Source organism: Leucopleurus acutus (assembly GCF_964270905.1).
Source record: "Leucopleurus acutus genome assembly, chromosome: 3".
NCBI classification, from domain to species: Eukaryota; Metazoa; Chordata; class Mammalia; order Artiodactyla; family Delphinidae; genus Leucopleurus; species Leucopleurus acutus.
Window position 1 is genome coordinate 23030828 of NC_139145.1, and position 20661 is coordinate 23051488.

At 46.7% G+C, this 20661-nt stretch overlaps 1 protein-coding gene across 1 annotated transcript in view; it reads left to right on the forward strand.

The window, feature by feature from the left end:
* Positions 1–20544: 20544 nt before the first annotated feature.
* LOC309960021 (uncharacterized protein) overlaps positions 20545–20661 on the forward strand; it is a 105673-nt gene continuing 105556 nt past the window's right edge. The window contains exon 1 of the mRNA XM_082836573.1: positions 20545–20560. The gene's annotated coding sequence lies outside the window, so the exon portion shown is untranslated. The remainder of the gene's footprint in view (positions 20561–20661) is intronic.

The following is a 20661-nucleotide window of genomic DNA, read 5'->3' on the forward strand; positions in this document are numbered from 1 at the left end:
GATGAGAAAAACAACTTTGAGGAAAAAATTTTGTTTTTCTGAGTGGCTGCCTAGGCATTTTACAGTATGGTGACCCTACTAACACCAAAAGTTCAGAGTCTGGACTTTTAGATAGGTTTAGGGTATCCCCACAGGTTCCTGCTTTGCCTTCCCCGGTGGAACCTTTTAATATAACCACTGAGTGGGCTTCCCTGGTGGTCCAGTGGTTAAGACTCTGAGCTTCCACTGCAATGGGCATGGGTTCGACCCCTGGTCAGGGAAGTTCTGCATGCCACACTGTGTGGCCAAAAAACATAAATAAATAAAATTTTTTAAAAATTTAGAGCTAAGCGGGTTTTAAATAAAATTTTTTAATGTAAATCGATACAGCCACTATGGAGAACAGTATGGAGGTTCCTTAAAAAACTACAGATAGAACTACCATACGACCCAGCAATCCCACTACTGGGCATATACCCTGAGAAAACCATAATTCAAAAAGAGTCATGTACCAAAATGTTCATTGCAGCTCTATTTACAATAGCCAAGACATGGAAGCAACCTAAGTGTCCATCAACAGACGAATGGATAAAGAAGATGTGGCACATATATACAATGGAATATTACTCAGCCATAAAAAGAAACGAAGTTGAGCTATTTGTAGTGAGGTGGATGGACCTAGAGTCTGTCATACAGAGTGAAGTAAGTCAGAAAGAGAAAAACAAATACCGTATGCTAACACATATATATGGAATCTAAGGGGAAAAAAAAGAAGGTCATGAAGAACGTAGGGGTAAGACAGGAATAAAGACACAAACCTACTAGAGAATGGACTTGAGGATATGGGGAGGGGGAAGGGTAAGCTGTGACAAAGTGAGAGAGTGGCATGGACGTATATACACTACCAAACGTAAAATAGCTAGTGGGAAGCAGCCGCATAGCACAGGAAGATCAGCTCGGGGCTTTGTGACCATCTAGAGGGGTGGGATAGGGAGGGTGGGAGGGAGACGCAAAAGAGAAGAGATATGGGAACATATGTATATGTGTAACTGATTCACTTTGTTATTAAGCAGAAACTAACACACCATTGTAAAGCAATTATACTCCAATAAAGATGTTTAAAAAAAAATAACCACTTAGAGTTAAGCCTGTGAAAAGTTAGTAGCCTCTGCCCCAATCACCTTGTAAGGACTAGGTGCTTGCTACCCCGCTCTAGCGCCTGCTGGCTTGTGACCTGGGGTGGAAGACTGCCCTTCCCCCGGCTCACTGTGTCCCCTTGCTTCTGGGATCTGTAAGTAATAAATCATTTTTTTTATTTTTTAAATTAATTTTTGTTGGAGCATAGCTGCTTTACAATGTTGTGTTAGTCTCTGCTGTACAGCAAAGTGAATCAGTTACACGTATCCATATACCCCTCCTTTTTAGATTTCTTTCTCACTTAGGTCACCACAGAGCATTGAGTAGAGTTCCCTGTGCTATACAGTAGGTTCTCATTAGTTATCTATTTTTGAAAGTAATAAATCTTATGACTCTACTCCCTTTGTATGGGTGTATTGAAACTGCACCTTTCCTCCAAATGACCCCGGGGGTTTCATTTCCCCACAGAGGGAGTTTGGATGCTGAGGGAGCTACCTGCCCACACTGTGTGGGCGGCTTGTGCCCCCGGCCAACGAGAAATTAACACTTTATTTGGGCTTTAAACTCTCCCCCAACCCCTGAAAATCTGGTAAGCTGTGCTGGTCCACAAGAGTGAATGCTTGTCCTTGGGTTTGAATAGGTTTGAACTGAAGCAAGTCATGAAGCCTGTTCTAGAACGCTCTTCCCTCTCTGCCTATATCTTACCACTGGAAAAGGTGGGAAGGGCAGCACAGGCACAGCCTTCAGCGGGATGGGCTCTGTGCCATTCCCAGCCCTCTCACATAGGGCAGAAACACCCCGCCCCTGCCAATTCCTGAGTTAAAGCACTCACCTCTAATGTGACTGTATGAGGAAATAGGGTCTTTAAATTAAGGTTAAATAAAGTCATAATGGTGAAGCCCTAATCAGACTGGACTCGTGTCCTTATAAGAAGATAGAGACATCAGCGGCCTCTCTCTGTCCATGCACACACACAGGTAAGACCATGTGAGGACTCAGTGAGAAGGCAGCTGTCTGCAAGCCAGGAAGAGAGGCCTCAGAAGAAAGCAACTCTGCTGGCATCTTGATTTTAGACTGCAGAATTCCAGAACTGCGAGAAAGGAAATTTCTGTTGTTTAAGCCTCCAGTCTCTAGTATTCTATTATGGCAGCCCAAACAGACTAATGCACCATTTTATGTTGGCTTTTTTCCCCTATAACAGTAGACTAGCATCCTGGTCCCCAGGCCATTTTGGTTCAGTTAAATTCTTAAAGTAGCACTTACATCTTACCTCACACTGAAATAAATCCTTTTGTAGCATGTGAGTGGCACAGAGTGGAGCTTAAAAGATTTGGTGGGCCATCAGGCTCTCTCTAACCCACCCCTCGAACCTGTCTTATACCATCTTCTTTGCTTCCCAGTCCAAACCGTGTGTTCCAGTCTTTTCCCTGTCCCCCATTTATAGTGCCCACTCCTTCCTTGCCCAGTTGGAATTTTCTCTAGCTTCCATGCCGACTGCCCAAACCCCATCTCTTCTTCAGGGTCATCCTAAGCCTTACATCTTTGGGGCCTCTTCTCAACCTTCCAGCCAACCTCTGCATCACTCTGGTACTTCCTGCCTTTGCAGAAATTTAACAGAAAGAGAGGAGGGGATTGGAGGCACTGTGCCTAAGATCTCAGGTGGATGAGATTCTTCCCTGCAAGCCAAGTGTCTGGCTGTAAACAATACCTTCAGGGCCTAAACAGTGAATAGAGGGATAGAAAGTGACTTGACTTTGGTGTATGTATGTGTTTATACCCATATATGTGAAGTCTGTGCTCTTGGAGTAGAGTCCCATTCATTTAGAGAAAAAAGAGCCTGCTCCAAATTCCCCATCTGGAACTAGCAATTTGTCCTTAATGAGGCACATGTATAACACAGGTTATAGATTAAGACTGACCTGAAGAGAGCACACTGACTTTCGTCTAAGCACCTCAGCTAGACAGCTAGACGTGGAAGAAACCAAGAAATCAAGTGTAGGATTTCCCAAACTGCAGTCAGTTACTAGCCACATTAATAACTGTTTTAAACCTTATTCACATTGCATCAAAGGGATGCTTTGATGCACTGCTGAGGTCTTCTCAGCAAAGCTCACGGGAATTTGGTATATGAGGATCCACAATAGCGATCCATTTCATCGGTGTCAATCTTTCTGGACAGTTTGGGTGGAAAGGACAATTCCTGAAGGTGCGATACCTTCACCGCATGTACTAGCATTGGGTCTTGCTTGTGTGTGTGTCACCGACTTCAGCCTTGCTGTAGCAATAATAGCTAAGATACTGTAGAGCTGAGAGGCTATTTAAGTATTTATAGATATATACATAAGGTAAAAGCACCTAACTTTTTTCTACCTATTGCTTACCCTCCACAGCGGTGTACACACCACACTTTAGGAAACAGTGATGTTGTCCAATTTGTCTTCTCATTTGAAGATGAGAAATGAAGGTCTGGAGACCTTTCATTTCTCAAGGTCATTCGAGTGTTTAAGGGCAGGATGCTGGGGTTCCTGACTTCCAGGGAACCTAACTTTTCTCTGAAATTATACTGCCCCTTAATCTCTTAGCAGTACATAAAACAAATATTGGTGACCTCGTGACATGCCAGCCCTTGGGTGAAATGGAGATCTGTGACTGGCTCTCAAACTTTTAAGAAATGGGAGTCTAGAAAAAAAAAACCCAAAACAGTCATGCAAAGACTCACTGGGCTGGAAGGGGAGCCCGTGGTCGTCTAGCTCAGTGCTGGGCTGAACCCTGGATCGTCCAAGGAGGGTCTTGGAGGCCTCTCTGGAGGCCAAGAAGTCAAGGCATAAGGGGGAATAAGGCAGGTTTGCTTCTGTGTCTTCATGTTATTTTCATGTAAGATAGCACTGAAAATTTCAAAAGTAACACTGGAAATGTTCTGTGCTTGTCCATTTTCATCGTATAGATAATGACATGAAGGCTCAAAGGGGGATCGTGTTTTGCTAGTTAATAACAGACAACATTCCTCATCCAGCATTCCTATAGCTTAAAAAAGCAATAGAGGCAAGTGGGTCCATGAACGTGGGTTTTGTGGTCATGCAGATTTGAACTTGCATCCCAGCAGGGCTTGAATGGAGTTTTTCTCTCCAAATTAGGCAAATTGTTTCTCCAAGGCTCATGGGGTGGTCAGTGTTGTTATAGGGGAGTGAGGTAAAAGCATTTTCCTCACCATATCCTGCCCCAGACATGTTATCTGAAGGGAAGGAAAGAAGGGAAAATGGGAGGGATATATGGAGAAAGAGGGAGGAAACTAAGGTGGCAGAGAACATTCCTAAAAGTCCTCCATGTTACTTCTGCTGTGCTTCCACACGCTCCTTGGGACCTCGCTTGCCAACAGAAATGTTGATTAAGCACTCTGGTTCTTATGTACGTTCTGCATTGGGAACACTTATAGTTAGGTTTCAGGGCTCTGAACTCCCCAAACTGGGGAACTTGTCATTAAAAGGCCCTTTTAAAAAGCACAAGTGCCCCAAAGTTTAATGGCATTAGATTTTGGCAATGATTTCTTGAATATGACACCGAAGGCACAGGCAACAAAAGGAAAATAGAGAAATTGACTTCATGAAAATGTTTAAAACTCTGTGCATCCAGACCCTATCAATAGAGGAAAAGGGCAATCGCAGAATGAGAAGAGATGTTTGGAAATCACATATCTGATAAGGGATTAATATCTAGAGTGTACAGAGAACTCCTAAAACTCAACCACAAAGCAAACAACCTGGCTAAAAAATGGGCAAAGGACTTGATTAGACATTTCTGCTAAGAAGATACATAAATGGCCCATAAACACCTCAAAAGACGCTCAGCATCAGCGATCATTAGGAAAATGCAAGTCAAGACTACAGTGAGACACCAGCTTACACACATTAGGGTGGCTACTGTGAAAAGAAAAAATAACAAGGGTTAATGAGGATGTAGGAAATTGGAGCCCTGTGCACTACTGGTGAGAATGTAAAATGGTACAGCCATTGTGCAAAATATCATGGTGGTTCCTCAAAATTAAAAGTAGGATTACCATATGGTCCAGTTCCACGTCTGGGTGTATACCCAACATAACTGAAAGCAGGTTTTGCAAGATACTTTGTATACCTATGTTCATAGCAGCATTGTTCACAATAACTAAAATGTGGAAGGAACCCAACTGCCCACTGACAGATGAATAGATAAGCAAAACGGGATGTATACACAACAGAATATTATTCAGCCTTAAAGAGGAAGTTCTGACACAGGCTACAACATGGATGAATCTTGAGGACATGATGCTAACCTACCAGTCACAGAAAGACAAATGCTCTCGATTCCACTTGTATGAGGCACCTAGAGTGGTCAAGTTCATACGGACAGAATGTCGAATGATGGGCGCCAGGGGCTGGGGGTAACAGTTGCTGGAGGGCAGAGAGTTCCAGTTTTTCCAGAAGAAAAGAGTTCTGGAGATTGGCTGCCGCACAACGTGAATCTCCTGAACGTTTCTAAACTCTACACTCATAAGTGATACGATGATACAATTTTATGTGCATTTCACTACAATTAAAAACCAAACATGGACTTCCCTGGTGGCACAGTGGTTAAGAATCTGCCTGCCAATGCAGGGGACACGGGTTCGAGCCCTGGTCCGGGAAGATCCCACATGCCGTGGAACAACTAAGCCCGTATGCCACAACTACTGAGCCTGCACTCTAGAGCCTGCGAGCCACAGCTACTGAAGCCCGTGTGCCACAACTACTGAAGTGCATGCACCTAGAGCCCGTGCTCCGCAACAAGAGAAGCCACCACAGTGAGAAGCCCACACACTGCAACGAGGAGTAGCCCCCGCTCGCCGCAACTAGAGAAAGCCCGCGCACAGCAACAAAGACCCAAAGCAGCCAAAAATAAATTAATTAATTAATTTAAAAATTAATTTAAAAATTATTAAAAAAATAAAACACCAAACACAAGTGGCCCTCGGAGACACAGTAAATATTTTTGCCATTCACAGTTCAGAGCTGCCTCATTGTCAGGGTGCTAGTCTTCAGTCAACTAGCTGAGAACTGGTACGGAGGGGGTGGGAACTTCCATGAAAGAGCTTCTGAAGCTAAGTAGCCTGGTCCATTTCCTAATTTCTTCAACGAATATCTGAGTGCTTGCTGGAGCCAGTCACTGTACTTGGTCCTCGAGATAGACAGCTGTGAAAAAATTATACAGAGAGCCTTGCAATCTGGGAGTGAGAGGTGGGGTAGGGAAGGACCCGCAAATGAAAGCATGGAAGTTTTTAGCATGTTACCAGATGATGCAGGTTACGGGAACAATAAAGCATCAAAGGGAAAGAGGGCTACCCTAATTAGAAGGGGACATGTGGACAGACCGGAGAGAGCAGCCCCTGTAGATACGGAGAGAAAGAACATTCTAGGCAGAGAGAATAGTAAGTGCAGGAGGCTATGGGGAGGGAGCTGCTAGGAACAGCCAGGGACAGCGTGCCAGTGTGTCTGGAAGGGCTTGAGGGAAGGGGAGGGACGGTGTGTGTGTGTGTGTGTGTGTGTGTGAGAGAGAGAGAGAGAGAGAGAGAGACAGACAGACAGACAGACAGAGACAGAGACAGAGGGCGGGGATGGGGAGGGGGAGAGAGGGAGAAGACTGCTTTTATTCGAATCCAGATGGGAGCTTCTGAAGGGTTTTGAGCTCTGAGCAACACGATCTGACTTGGGACTTACCAGGATCACCGTGACCACTGTACCTAGAACGGATTGAATGGGAGGGGGCAAAGCAGAAAAACGCATTTGAAAGGGGTGCACAGAAGGGGAGAGCAGGGCTGGTGGGACCTGAGGGGAGAGGTTTTCTGTCTCTTGCAGGGTGCCGGGTAGGGTTTAGTCTGGGTGTGGCCGCCCCGCTCCCCGTCTGCAGCACTCTGCCCTCCTCACCTCCTGTAAACGGAGGCTAAGTACATCCTTGAGGCTCTCCCAGAGAGTTGATGGCCTGCCTGGGACAGTCCTGAGTCACAGCCCCTTGGCTGTCGCCAGCTCCAGGGATGCTCCTGTCCTGAGCATTAACCTCCCTCAGCGGGAGTCCTCATTCTCCAGGGAGGAAATGGATATCTCACTGCTGCGGGCTCTTAACTCCTATAAAGCTGCAGGACAAATGACTCACTGAACATGCTTCATGCAGGGAGGAGTGGGTAATCTCAGAGAAGGGAATAAAACTTCTCAAAACTCCGAACCGGGGGATTGCGGAGAAGCTCGCTGTCTTCTCTCTTGGGTGCGTGTGTGTGTGAATCGGGGAAGGAGAGGGCGGGCACCGACTTGGGTCTCGGTTCGCCCCCGCGGACCATTCTTCCAGGGCAAGTTTTTCTTAGTGTCACTCGATTTCCTGAAGTGGGAGAATGAATACCCAGTGTAGAAAAGTGGGAAGAAAAGCGTGTTAGTTAACATGAAATATGGTCATCTGATGACTTGTCCATTATGTATTTGAGGAAGCGGAGATTCTGAAGACCTTCACCTACCCAAGGAGAGGAAATTGCCTCTGTCTAGACCAGGACCTCTTACTTTTGCCACTGGTGACATTTTGTGTCCGATAATTCTTTGCTGTGGGCTGTCCTGGGCATTGTGGGATACTCCTACAGTATCCCTGGCCTCCGCCCAGCGGACGCCAGCAGTCCTTCCCCAGCTGTGACAGCAGAAATGCCTCCTGAACTTGTCAATTGTCCCGGGGGCGGGGAGCTGGGGGGAGGGCGGCAGAGTTGCTCTGGGTTGAGAGCCCCTGACCCAGGCTCAGCAGGCACATGGGTGAAGTCAGGACTGTGTATGTCATGTCCTCTCTGGCTAACAATAATTGATGGAGTTAAAACTAATAGTGGCTTCTGCTTGGTCACTGGGACAGCAGAGCATTCACTGCTCTGCCTTGAGAGAACAATTTTCCTGTGTTTTAACTAATAAGGCCGTTGTGACGGCTGGATTCTGGGCACCCCAACTAATAAGCGTGCCGATAAGGCAAAGACACCAAAACCAACGTCCTCCCTGATTGCCAGGGAGGGGGCATGTTTTCTTTCCCCTCCCTCTCCTGGATCCATGCAGTAATTAGCCAAAGTAAAATGAATTTTAGCTCATGCTTAATTGCCTTTACAGCGTACTCGCCAGCACGGATGCAGTAGTGCTAAACTAATTTTTAAAATAAATTTAAAAAAATTTATTTATTTTTATTTTTGCCTGCCTTAGGTCTTTGTTGCTGCGCGCGGGCTTTCTCTAGTTGCGGTGAGCAGGGGCTACTCTTCGTTGCGGTTCGCGGGCTTCTCATTGGGTGGCTCCTCTTGTTGCAGAGCACGGGCTTTAGGCGCGTGGGTTTCAGTAGTTGTGGCACTTGGGCTCAGTAGTTGTAGCTCGCGGGCTCTAGAGTGCAGGCTCCGTAGTTGTGGCGCACGGGCTTAGTTGCTCCGTGGCATGTGGGATCTTCCCGGACCAGGGTTCGAATCCGTGTTCCCTGCACTGGCAGGAGGATTCTTAACCACTGCACCACCAGGGGAGTCCCTAAACCAATTATTTTTTTAACTTTATGGCTTTAAATAATCCTTGGCTCTGAAATTCCCTGTACCCCTCAGCTACGTAACCACAGACCCCTCTGCCCTAAATCCTTTTCTTATACTTTTGTAGCTTTGTAAGCAAGGCCCCTCTTTAGGAAGACATAATCCCTTCTCTGTAGAAAACATGAAAGACCTGAACAAATCAAGATTTCTCCATGGAGAATTCAGCTAGTCCTGTGCTTAGCTCCAAACAAGGAAATCCATCTCTCTAGCAAGCATGCCATTACCCGGACTAATGCCTGACTTGAATAACAAGCAAATTGTTGTGCTTTTAATTGTACCCTGCTGGGTCACAAAGCTTGTGAGAGAGGAATGTGCCCAGCTTCTGCAGGAGAAGCAGGTCAGGCCTCTAATCCTCCTTTTCTGTCACCTTCCCCTCCCCCTTTCCAATCCTTTCTCTTCCCAGCAGAGCAGAGGGACAAGAAAGAGACAGCTAAATTATGTTTAAAATGGAAGAGTCTAAAAGAAGAAAAACGGTGGTCAGTACTGACTTGGGAGAGGATGCATTATCTATCCACAGCCTCTGCAGTGTGGCCCATTTGAGGACAATCAGTGTTCTCACCGGCTTGCTGGAGGGCGATATCTGAGAGCGTAAACCAGGCTTTCTCAGCCTCAGCACGACTGCTGGGTGGGGTTGGATGCTTCTTTGCTGTGGGCCTGTCCTGTGATGGAAGGACATTTAGCCTCGCGTAAGCTGTGACCATCCAAAGTGTCCCAAGACACTTTCAAATGTCTCCTGGGTGCAAAATTGCCCCTGTTTGAGAACCACGGCCCCAAGCCCTTCCATATTGGGATGGACTTGCTCTCGCTCTCAATCTCCCCCCCCACCAGTACACAAAACCCAAGAAAATCATGGTTCCTGTGTTAAAACTGGGGAGATCAACGTGCTCTTCATGTGGGTAGAATGAGTGGAAAGGAAAAAGACGCTGACTTGTGTGTAGGCAGGGGACAGAGTGGGAACCCCCTCAACACCGAGACTGAAAAGAGTCTTAGGATGTGGGTGTGTTTGTGGCTCCCGCTGGGAAGTGGCAATTCCCCTGGTTGAACAAGCCAACTTTCGAACGCCTCTACCCTGTGCACTTTGGAATAGGGCTTGCTGTGGGCGAGATGAGGAGTGATGGCGAGGCTGCAGAGATGAAGGCGCCTCTGAAGGTGCTGACTGTCTCCTCCCACACTACTTGGGACAGGGGAGAACTACCCAGCTTCACAGAGATACCCATTGCTCAGACAATGACAATCCTGTCTTGGACCTAAACATCGGGATGAAAGAGGGCTACTGACAAGACAGACGTTGTGCAAACATGGGGTTGCACTTTCATTACAGACATCGAGGCAAACATTTCACTCCTGGTGATATAATGAGACCTCCCTATTTTTAGGAATTTACAAGAAGCATTATTGCTTGTCCGTACCGGCCAGAAGGAAAGGCGGGAGAGCGAGCACACTGCAGTGAGCCCCCATATCCACTAGATGGCGGTGTACATCTTCCTCAGAAGCCAGGCGGGCAGCGCTCCGGGCAGCTCGTTGGCCTAAGCAAGACAAGGGCTACTCTTCTTTTGGGAGACAGGCGTCTCCTGTCATTGTCGGCACAAACAGCCCCAAACAATTGCACTGACCACTCAGCTCTAAGCCATGTTCCAGGGCACTGCCGTCTGTTCAGGAGTGAATGCTGGGGAAATGAACCACGCTGCTAATTTGCTTGATTGGGGGCCAAAATAAGATCTCAAGTGACAGTGGGTGTGATTTATTTTTCCAACAAGAATAGGGGCAAAGCCATTTCATCCCACCCCCCCCCACCCCCGCCCCAACTGCTACCATAAATGAAAGCAATCACCTAATTAGTCCTGAATTACTAACTGGCAGGGTAAAGATCTGCTGGAATTCAAGCTGAAGTGGGGAGTCTGGAGAAAGGGATGTGATTTCTGCAGGGGAGGAGGGGAGGGGTAGGGCAGGGTGGGAGGGGCGGGAGGGGAGGGGAAGACCTGAAGCCCATTGTGAGGTCCTGCGCCCCTGTGGTCTGGGGGCCGTGCTGGCCCTGACCCTGGGAGAAAAAGAGGCTCAGTGATGTCTTCAGGCCGTTCATTTTGTGCAGGAGAATGACTTTATAAACTGAAGGAAAAAGAACCTGTTGGAGAAAACCTAGCCGAGAGTTTCTCTGAAAATGCTACAGATGGAGATGAACTGGCTTGGGAAGGAGAGCACAGCCCTGTGGCGCCTGGCCACCCCGCTGCTGGTGGACCCCCCACGAAGGTTCTGTCATGGAAACGACAGGCATATCTAAAACCAAGTTGGGCTTTACGTCATTAAGAAATCCCCCAAAGGAATGGAATAAAGGCCTCCTTTCACACTTTGGGTTTTGCATGTGTCCTGAGGAAGCGCCTCTTCCCCAGCTGAGACAGCGCGCTGTCCCCGCGACCCAGTGAGCGGCCCTCGTCCTGCGGGGAAAGCAAAACAGCAGCGGGGTGGGTGCGCGCCCAGAGCTGCCCCTCTCGCAATTGATTTGTTCAGGGGTAACTTCTTGCGTTCTATTTAGATGTGACTTTAATCGAAGTGCTTTCCTAAGGCGATTTATCACAACTGTGAACGGTCAGTTTGCACAGCTGCTGCTCTTTTAGGGAAACGCACAGGCTCGGGAGGCGGAGGGGCCGGCGCGGGCTCTCCTCTTTCCCACGGACCGACCCGCGTGCCCCTCGCCCACCAGAAATATGTGCACCGCGTCTTCAGAGGCCGCCGCTTCTGTGCTCGGGCTCCTCTGCTGTCTCTGGCTGCTGAACAGCCATCTCCTCTCTCCTGGGAGGAGCAGCTGGTTTCCTTTTGGGGCGCTCCCCTTCTCCCCGTCTCAGCTCCTGCAGCGGAGACGAGGCTGCCCCTCTCTCCCTGCACGCTGTGGGCTGGGTGTGCAACCCGGCTCGGGCCACAGTCCCCGTCCCCGCCGACCCCGCTCGGCGCCCACCGCAGCCGGCAAAGCCCACACGGGGCGCTCAGTTAAAGCTGAACCTTAGGTGAAAACCACGACTTTTTAGGGTGTCTTCAACATTGCATGCAACATACTTCTACTAAAAAAATTACTGTTTATCTGAAGTTCAGCTTTAACGAGGCGGGCATCCTGTATTTTGTCTGGCAGCCTTCTAGGTTCTAGAGAAAATGTTTGTCCAGAGCAGATCAAATTGGAATCAGCCTAGGACTTTTAACTGGAGCTTTGGGGAAAAAATACTTAAAAGGTATCTGTTGGGACTGCTAGGCTGGTAGGATTCATGCTTGCAACCGCTGGGAGCCAGCTTTGCTATCATATGGGGAGAGCTGCTTGAACTAGAAGCCAACACCACAGAGAGCAGACCTGTTTCACTTGAACAGGTGGATCCAGCTGTTCTTGAAGCTGGCCCGGTGGGTGGTAGAGGTCAGGGTGCTGATGGCCAGGAGGGATAATAATTTCCTACCCCTCAAATCTGGGAAGTGAAAACAGCAGGGCTGAATGTGCCCACGGGGCATGGCTTCTGTTCAACTGGAAGAGTGGTGAATGGCTATTGGGTGACCAAAACAGTCGGTCTACTATATTCTTACTTTGTTTGCTAATTGTTTTGCTGCATGTAAACTCTTTGTTGCATTAGCTCTTGTTCGTGACATCATGTCTGGAGGCAGGGTCTGATAGACTTACATGTGGAATTGGAGACTTAAATTTCAAATCTGCCTCTGTCTGGTTGAGTGGCTTTAGGGTTCTCGTAACCTCTACAAAGTTGAGTTTCTGGGTCTGAAACCTAAGGACAGAGGTTATCGTAATCCATTTGGACTGCTATAACAAAATACCAGAGCCTGGGTAGCTTATGAACAACAGAAATTTATTTCTCATAGTTCTGGAGGTTGGAAGTCTAAGATCAGGGTGCGAGCAGATTCACAGTCCGGTGAGTCTCCTCTTCCTGGGTCACAGTTGGCGTGTTTTCTCTGTAACCTCCCATGGCAGAAAGGTCGAGGGACCTCTGCGGGGTCTCTTTTATGAGGGCACTAATTTTGTTCATGAGGGCTCTACCCTCATGACCTTATCACCTCCCAAATGCCACACCTCCTGATACCATCACTTTGGGGGTTAGGATTTCAACATATGAATTTTGGGGGAGGCAAATGTTAAATCTATAGCAGAGGTACTTTCCCCATAGGATGGGGGAGAGGGAAAGTATGTAAGCACCTGTCATAGGGCCTGGTGTGGAGCAGGTGCCCCATACAGATGTTACTACAAAATATTGAGTATAGTTCCCTGTGCCATAGAGGAGATCCTTCTATCTATTCTATGCCTTCTTTGAATGACCGTAGCACTTGTTGTATCATTTTTATGTCTGTTATTGCTTTGTGACTGAAAACGAAAAATTTCTTTTTGTCCATGTCCTGGCCCTTACATAAAAATGTGTTCATTTATCTATTTCATATTTATTGACTACATCTTAGACACCGTGTTAACTGCTGGTTCTAGATGTTAGTAAAATATAGACCTTCCTGCTCAAAGGGTCACAGTATTTGTGGGAAAACAAAAAAATGAACAACTATGTCTCAAAGAGCTTTGTACTTCCCAAAGAGAACACACCTCGTAGGTACAATAAATACATGTATCATATGTAAATGTATAAATAGTTAATGGGATTATACACCTGAGATAACTGCTTTTCGATTCTGACGAAATGATGATTATATTTCACCAGGAGCTCAATACCACTCTGAGAATGAGGGCTTAACCCCCGACTTGACTCACTGCATCGCTTTCCTATATAAAAATACACAAGTCTGTACATACGCTCTAGAAAAAGGCTTATCTGGCATGAATTTCAGATAGCAAGAAGAAAACTTCAAGGGGTTCAGAGAAGCATCCAGAAGCTCAGATGATTGTCTGGCACTAATACAACTTGCTTGACAGGGAAATAGAGCTGTAAATCTCACAAAATCAGATGATCTTTCAAGAATTTCAAAACCTCCTGCTATTAATTGGAAATCCTAGAAGAATAGCTTCTTTTAAAATGTACTGATAATATGCTTTACAGCTTAATATTCAGAAGCCTATGTTTTGGCTAAGTGAGCTTCAGGAAGGAAGGAAATTTGCGGTTTACCTCCACTTACTTTGGAACTGCTGGTTCCAAACATCTACTTCTATGCACAGTCATCTTATCGCTGTAAAATGGAGGCAACTCTAAGACAACAGAGTTACAGAGATGTTGCACAGCTCCATGTGTCATTGTCGTCATTTGTTTCAGAATACCAATAACATCTAAGCGACTAATGAAAGAGTGCTATATTATTTGGGGTCATCTAGTGCAGCTCTGTCAAAGTAAAGAAAAGGGACCTAGAATGACTATAATTTTCCCAAGAGGACACAATTATTTTATGGTAAATCTGGGACAAGAACCCTGATCTCTTGGATCCCATTCCATTGTTCTTTCATTGGGTTCTGAACAACCCAGAGAAATAAAGAGAAATAAAACTCCTGTGTGCTGTGTCACTGGTACTGGACATGGCACGATTGGAATTGGAGCACTACATATTAAGAGGTATCTGAGAAATTCTTCAAACTAATTGAGATATATACCAGGTACATAGAAAACAGTATATTTTATGATGATTCTGTGCAATGAACAGAACTGGTAACACACACTGGAAGGTGAATTCTCATTTTCTGGCACCTTGAAAACGCCCCCTCAACATACACGTTAAAATAAACATTTGAACTGGGTCATATTTAATTCTGCATGCTCTTGTAAGTCAGCAAAATATTCCATATATCATTTAAGTTGTCATTCACTTTTTAACTTGACTTTCAATTTCTAAAAGTCTTTCCAAACATAAAACAGAGGTGGGAAAATGGTATATGGGAAGCTGCAGAGATGAAATAAGCTTATTTCATTAGGCATAAGGATGAATATCCAAACAACTTCTTCATGGCTGAAAGTGTGCAAATCTACTGTCTTCATTTTGTAGTCAAGGCTTCCGGAAAAATATGCTAATGGAGTCCTTATTACCCAAATGCCCCATATCAGTTTCAGTAGGTATCATTATATATTATGGAAATTTTTCTCAGTGACAGTGAAAGACACCCTGACTGAACATCCCCCTGCCCATGACACAGAGATGATGGTCTCAAGCTATCTTGAAGGCATTGGAGCCCACACTATCCGTTACTAATATTAATGGAGGATAAAACTTCATATTCTGTTTGCTCTATATTTGTTCAATCACTTCTTCCCTTCATTAAACTGGATGGCCCATAATTGAGTCTGTAGTGTGTCTATCATTGGAAACTGAACAAAGTTTTGTTGGTTTTATTAATGTCATACGTTCCTAGGGAGGGTCTATTCAATAACTAAGTCTAGTTTCACAGTTACAAATAAATTATGATGTAACTTTGAATAAATTAAGTTCATCATAAAGGAAGGATACTGAGAGTTGCTACTACTCTTTCCTTGCGGGGCTCTCGTAAGGCGCTAATTAAAGTAACAGAGGTGTATATGTATGCATATATTTTCAATGATATTTGTACAGACTTAAAAAGAACTCTACAGAATGCATTATAAAAACCTTAATGCTGTGTGTCCCTGGTTCCCAGCTCTCTCATTAGAACTACTTAAATGAACACAATCTTATCTGTTAGGATAGCTATCAGAGTACTCCAAATACTACTTCTTGCAGTACCCTGTCCCAACCATTTGCCATCCTCTTCCCATTAGTCCTCAAGTCAGAAGCCCCGAAGATCTGTTCATTAATTTATGAACACATTTCTTCATCCAGCCAAGAAAATTGATTGATCCCTTACCAAATTTCAGGCACCATTCTTCAGTATGATTTATAGGCATGTTCAGGAAACACAGCAGTGATTAACACAGATGAATATAGTCTCTCTTGAGCTGAGTGGGGAGACAAAAGTAAATCAGCAAATATAAAATCATAAGTATAGGGCTTCCCCGGTGGCGCAGTGGTTGAAAGTCCCCCTGCCGATGCAGGGGACACGGGTTCGTGCCCCAGTCCGGGAAGATGCCACATGCCGCGGAGCGGCTGGGCCCGTGAGCCATGGCCGCTGAGCCTGCGCGTCCGGAGCCTGTGCTCCGCATTGGGAGAGGCCACAACAGTGAGAGGCCCGCGTACCGCCAAAAAAAAAAAGCTATGAAAACAAAACCTATGGATGGAGACCTACATGAAAGATGGAAGAGTATAATAATGGCCAGAGTACATTACTGTGGCAGAAGCAGCAGCCCTTAAGGAGGACAACTTTATAAATTACAAATTGGATTTAAATAGACAGGGAATTGAAAGTGGAGACATTATTTTCTGCAGAAGATGATGGACAGGGGAGAACAAAGAAAATAAAACTGAGATTGTTAGCAAAATACAATGCTAAGCATGTAAGTTAGGACTGAGTCCTTAACTTTCATTTTTATTAATGAGTGGGTGAGTATAGATTACTGACTACACAGAACCAAGCCTGGGAACACATTTTATATTTATGATCTTTGTGCCTAAAACTAGATTCACCTGCAATTTAATATGACACTAGGACAATGACTGGCCAAGTTTTAGATTAATCACTCTTACACAAAGATTTTTCATTCATATAATCTCAAACAAATACTGCGTCACCAATTAAGTTCCAGATCCTATGCACTCTGGCTGAAGATAGAAATATCTTGCAAGCCCAGCGTCACTTTCCTCTTTCTCTGGTAACAAATCACACTTTCTATTATGACAATGGCCCCAGTTATCGGCCCAGGAATAAACACTTGACTCAGGAAGAGCCAATTAAAGCCCTCCTTTACAGTTGATCGAGAGCTTGAAGGTTAGAGTATTTCAATCTTATGAAATTTTTGTAAAACAAAATTATTTCAAAATCTACTAATTATTCTTTAAGTTCTAGAAACTGCATTCTGTGACTAAGAGGACAATTTATTTGCCGTCGGTTCTGCTCTGCCCACTTTATGTTTCTGTTATTGTGAGATAAAGGCAGTGGGGAATGGCAAACCAATTCTGATTCATTCAACACATGAGTGCTTCTTAGGTACAAAACACCATTCTGAACATTGTCCGAGGTAAAAAGATAAATAATACCTAGCCCCTTACCCTCAAGGATCTTCCAGCTTAGCAAGGGAAATAAAACATGCACACAGATGACTGCAACAAAAAGAAGATAATGATTGCTGCCAGACGTTTGGGGAGAATGAGTAGAGCAAAGAGAGAACACAGAATAAGGCAACATTCAACAGTCAGCCAAGAACTATTTGTTGAGCAATTGCAAGCTGTGACCTGGAAATGGAAGAGGAGAACATAGATCTTCACATGGGCAGGTGAAAAATCAAGTGTTATTACTTGTAACACAGCTCTTCAAATATATTTTTTGGCACCAAGTGCCTACTAAATAGCCTTAAATTAAAAACTAAATAAGGATACAGTCTCTATCAAATATAGCCTCAGGTACTGATGCCTAAATACTAGGATCACAGTATTTGTGTTCCCAAGGATGCCTTTCTATTGCTTTGCTTCTTTCCCCTTTCCAAATTAGCTAATGCTGCCTTACCAGGATATCTATTTCACTTGTTCCAGCCTTTTTGATCCAATGTATTGAATAGCAGAATAGGTGAGTTACAAGAGGATATTTTGACTTCAAACAACAGAAATAAAATACTATATAATTGAAAAAAAAGAGGCACATGTGGATCCAGGAGTTCAGGCACATGTGGATCCAGGCACATGTGGATCAGGCACATGTGGATCCAGGAGTTTCAGGCACATGTGGATCCAGGAGTTCACATGTTCTAACCAGGTCCCTTTCTCTCTTCCCCACCCCTTCTTCTCTCTGCCTTTTCTCCTCTCTGGTAGTTCTCATTATGGGATTCAAATATTTCCCTGTTTATGTGGGAGCTTCTGGCACAGCTGCAGGCTTATACCCTCACAGCTCCAGGGCTGGCTGGAAGGGGCGGGCGCATCACAGCATAAGGTTGCACAAGGTGTGCACTTATATAGCAGGGCATCACATCTATGAGTGATTGATGATCACATTGTATACAGGGGTAGCTTCGCATAGTTTTTACATCACTTTTCTTGAAGATGGCAGTAAAATGGTATGTTTTTACAAAATCAAATAGTGTAACGTTGTCCAAAAGATATACATAAAGCATTTAGAGGAAGGAGGCTCCTTTTTCTTTTAACTCCGGCACGGATTGTCTATTGGACAGTGGTAACCCTATGTCATCAACCTCGTTACTCCAGCAGAAGTCCAGGGATTAGCCCTGCATAACTCTTGTTAGCCTCTATTCCCTTCCTTGAACACTGTAGCCAGAAGGTTTTTTTCCTCCTCAAACCTTAAGTATTGAAACCTGGAGGAGGGGCATGTCTGAAAAGAAAATGATGGACTGGACTCTCCCTAGAAGGAAGATAAATGGGTGGTCAAGAAGAAAAAAAATAAAATCCTCTGTACCAGGAAATGTTTGGAGTGTTTTTTGGGTATCAAAAAACGGGTGCCCTACACATAAAGCAACAAAGGATATTGGTCTAAAAAGAACACCATGGCCAAAGGTGCATGACCTATTTCAACAGAGGATTTGAAAGTTAAAAGTTAACCTGTAAAACATTCAATTCAATTTCATCATTTTACAGATGGGCAAAGTAAAACTCAGGCACAGGAACAGAAGTGCCAAGGTCATACAGGTGGTTGGTGGAAGAGACAACCAACTTCCCAACTTCTGACTTTTTAGGTGTGTGTGTGTGTGTTGTTTTGTTTATGTGCAAGGACATTTTTCTTTAGTACACTAATATTACAACAGAAAGTATAGTCTTGTTTTGGTTTTCTCTGCGCCCTCAATTCTGTATAAGACAGTTTCGCTGCCCTCCAACAGAAAGGCTCAGCAAGAGTAGAGACCACCATAAGCAGTACACGTGGGCACCAAGGGCAGATACATTGCCCTTCCTTGTGTAGGAACTAGGGCCACTTGTTGCTTTAATGGGCCAAGTTTGGGCTGGACCTGCAGGAGGGGACACCTTTGAAAAACAGCTTCCTAACTGCACTACAACCTGCTCTGGCATCCTGGTTCCACTCCCCAAACCCCCCAAATCTTCAGCCAGAAAAAAAAAAAAAAAAGAAGAATGGATCACTGGATCGATGGGGAGATTTCTGTCTGCTCCTCCTACTGCCACCTCTTTCTTGCTATTTCCTGCCCGAGGAAACCTGACATCAGCCCAAAAGCATCTCTGGAAATGGGTAGGAAGGAGCCTTACACCTGTCAGCGCCAGAGAGGAAAGGGCGCTCTGCAGAGTTCTCAGTTGTTCCATCTCTTGCGATGAAAGGAAGAAAAGGAGCGAATCCGCCACAGATTTACTGGAGACCAGGGTTACTTCATCCGGCTCCGGCCACAATAACCCCTGAAGACCAAAGATGCATTTCCATTCCCAGCATTTCTTGTTGGCGTCTTTCCCTACAGGCTAGCCCAGTGCCTGGCCCCGGAGAAGTCTCTGCGTAAAGGTTCTTTAGGTCATAAATCAGGCTCCTGTGTGTATGTGTGTTTTTCTTAGGAAAAACTGGCACAGACGAATTAGCAGTACAGACTGGGGTCTCCCTACTACCCTTCATGCTTGGCGGCATCACCTTCGACTACCTCGCATTCTCCCGGCGCTGACAGTCCGGGCTCCGGACCTCAGGGTTGGAAGCAGTCAGCCCCAGCTAGAACCGCCCTGTCCGGGGCTGATGCCACCCTGTGCCTAGAATGTGCGTGTGGGTGCAGGCGGGCGAGCGAGCGGCTTCTACAGTGAGACCGAAGCAGGAGCTCAGCCTTCGCCTGCGACCTGCAATCCCCAGATTCCCTGGGGACCTCGAAACTCCCAATCGGAAGTACTCCCCCCCACACACAGCCGCCCACCTATTCCCTCCCCTCTTACCTCAGCACGCAGCCCCCTCCCTGCGTGATGATGCAAAACCGTGGGGAGGGTGGGCGCTGGGAAGGGTGGGGAGAGCCTGAGAGCGAGCGAGGGTGGGAGGGAGTGGGCGGAGGAGGAGAGGGAGCCGAACGCGCATTTAAAGCGATAGCCATGCTCGCTCTCTCCCCAGTGCTGGGCTGTTGGAGAGCTCGAGCTGCAAGCCACCGAGCGCGAGCTCGAGCGCGGCGCGCTGGCCGGGGAACCCAAGAGCGCACGGCGCCCCAAGATGGCAGGCGCCGCGGGACCCCCCACCCTCGCCGGCTGCCCTTTCCCGGGCGCCCCTACCCTCCTCGCCCGCAGGAGACCCTGGGCTTCCCCGGAGGAGCTCACCCCAAGGGGCCAGGACTCCGGCGAGCCCGCCACCGTCCCCTCGAGTGCCGCCGCCACCACCGCAGCCGCGGGAGCAGCATGGTCCAGCTGGGGAAGCTGCTCCGCGCCCTGACTTTGATGAAGCTTCCCTGCTGCGTGCTGGAGGTGCTTCTGTGCGCGCTGGCGGCGGCGGCGCGCGGCCAGGAGATGTACGCCCCGCACTCCATTCGGATCGAAGGGGACGTCACCCTCGGGGGGCTGTTCCCGGTGCACGCGAAAGGTCCCAGCGGAGTGCCCTGCGGCGACATCAAGAGGGAGAACGGGATCCACAGGCTGGAAGCGATGCTCTACGCCCTGGACCAGATCAACAGCGATCCCAACCTGCTGCCCAACGTGACGCTGGGAGCGCGGATCCTGGACACTTGTTCCAGGGACACTTATGCGCTCGAACAGTCGCTCACTTTCGTCCAGGCGCTCATCCAGAAGGACACCTCCGAAGTGCGCTGCACCAACGGCGAGCCTCCGGTTTTCGTCAAGCCCGAGAAAGTAGTTGGAGTGATTGGGGCTTCGGGGAGTTCGGTCTCCATCATGGTAGTCAACATCCTGAGGCTTTTCCAGGTAGGGGGGCGCTCCCTCCGGGGCAGAGCGCGCCGTAGCTCCCCGCGCTCTTTATCCTGAAGGCTGGCTTGGACTCCAGGGGTGCGGGGTCTGGTCAGCCT